Below are 2,500 nucleotides of genomic sequence, written 5' to 3'. Positions count from 1 at the left end.
AAGAGGTGGTGAAGAGAGGGGGGTGGGGATGAGGGGAAGGCATGGTGGGGCGAGGGAAAGAGGCTGAGGGGAGAGAGGGGGGGTGGGGGGTTTTACTTTGACTTATGGCAGATTAAACTCCCTTCGCGAAGATTAACAAGGTAGATGGAATGTTAATTAAAGAGGGGGGGATAGGGGAGAGGGAGGGGGGATAGGGGAGAGGGAGGGGGAGATAGGGGAAAGGGGGGTAGGGGAGAGGGAGGGGGAGACAAGGGTGAAGGAGGGGGAGATGGGGGTGAGGGAGAGGAAGAGGCTGAGGGAGAGGGGCAAGGTGAGGGGAGGGAGGAGGAGAGAGGAAAGGAGAGTGGGGAGGGGAGAGGAGAGGAGAGAGAAAAGGAGAATAGGGAAGGGAGGGGACAGGGGAAGGAGGGGGAGAAGAAGGTACTTGAGGGAGAGGGAAGAAGAGAGAGGAAGAAAACATGAAAGGAGTGGGAAGGGAAATGAAAGAGAGAGGGGGAGGAAGAGAAAAGAATAAAAGAGAAAGGATAAAAATGAGAACAGAGAGATAAGAGGAAAAAGGGAAGGAGAAGGAAGAATCGTTTTTAACAAGAACAGTCATTCTTAACATAAAAAGTCATTCTTAACATAAACTAGTCATTCTTAACATAAACAGTCATTCTTACAGTGACAAAACAATCATCTATCCAAGTGTTATTAACAAGGAAAACTATTCTAGCATCATCAATATTGACGTAAATATTAACATTCCTAATAAAACTATATCAACAGTAATCAGAGAACAAATATATCATTATGATAAGTGTTTATAAATAACACAAACATTCACAGAATAACAAGAACACTGAAGATTATATGAAAAAAAAGATAACACTGATATTATTTAATAACTTTAAGAACAATTTCATATGCCATAATGAACGCCTTTTATTCTCAGATTATCATACATATTAATGATATCTCGGGACAATAATTAGTGATTAATCAACAGGTTAATTGTCATATCTATTAACGAGGAAATAATATATATGCACAATATACTTCAGATTATACAATACGCATAATAATTATTGATGTATTAGAATGTTTTTAATCCTAACTTTAGCATCTAATTAAATGGTCGAATGGTTAATGATGAATGTGAAGATGAAATTAATTAGGCGGTATTAAATTAATTATATTTATCGGTTTAACCTTTTGCTTTTAACGCTTTCCCTAAAGGCTATTTATTTTCCGTTGATGATCATATATGAATTGATATCCAATGTTTGTGATTTATTATAAAACCATTTAATCATAAATCCACCACTGAAGCAATTAATGCATCTCAGATGTCGATATATTGAACACCTATTCAATTATATATTTTTTAATTGATCTCCCTATCTGTATATGAATCCACTAATACTCATCAAATTCTTCCATTATAAATTTACCTTGATCGATAAATTACTCACACCATTCATTAATCAGTCAATCGTATATCTATTGTTCTAATATACACGTGTTTATTCGTGTCTATGTTTGTGCGTGCGTATGTAAGTTCACAGCGACGATCAACCATTTCCCGGTGATATTCAGTCGAGGTTATTCCTGTAGTAGGCGCAGAAGGAATGATAGTAACTTAGATGGAGACGCATTAACTCTGTAAAAAAAGAGAGAAAAGTAATATTCGCGAGCGTCAAATCAAGAAAAAAGTGAAAGAAAGAACTTGTTAAAATTTCCTCCGAAAGGCGGTCATAGCGGCCTTGAACTTGATAATGATAATAATGATAAGAATAGTAATAATGAAAATGATAATAATAACAATAATGGTGATAATGATAATAAGGATAATAATAGTAATGATAATAATAACAATAGTAATAGTAATGATAATAATAATAATAATAATAATAATAATAATAATAATAATAATAAGGATAAAAGTAGTATTACTAATAATAAGGATAATAGTAGTATTACTACAAATAATGACAATAATGATAATAATACCAATAATAATTATGATATTAACAATAGTAATAGTAATGATAATAATAATAATAATAATGATATCAATAATATTAATAATAATAATAATAATAATAATATTATTAATAATAATAATAACAGTGATCATGAATAATAATGATAGTCATAATAATTATAATGAAAATGACATTTTTACAATAATAATAACAAAGATAATGATATTGATATCAATAACACAACAAGTGATAATAAGATAATAGTAATGATAATAGTAATAATGGTAAAAATAAAATGATAATAATAATAAGGATAATGATGATGATGCAATAATGATAATAATAATAATAATAATAATAATAATAATAGTAATAACAACAACAATAATAGTGATGATAATAATATGATAATAATAATAATGATAATAATAATGATAGTAATGGTGATAATGAAAATAAGAGTGATAGTAATGGTGATAATGACAGTCTGATGATATTGATAATGATAATGGTAATGATAATAGCAATAGTAA

This window comes from Penaeus chinensis, chromosome 16, assembly GCF_019202785.1.
Source record: "Penaeus chinensis breed Huanghai No. 1 chromosome 16, ASM1920278v2, whole genome shotgun sequence".
NCBI classification, from domain to species: domain Eukaryota; kingdom Metazoa; phylum Arthropoda; class Malacostraca; order Decapoda; family Penaeidae; genus Penaeus; species Penaeus chinensis.
This window is presented reverse-complemented; position numbering follows the sequence as displayed.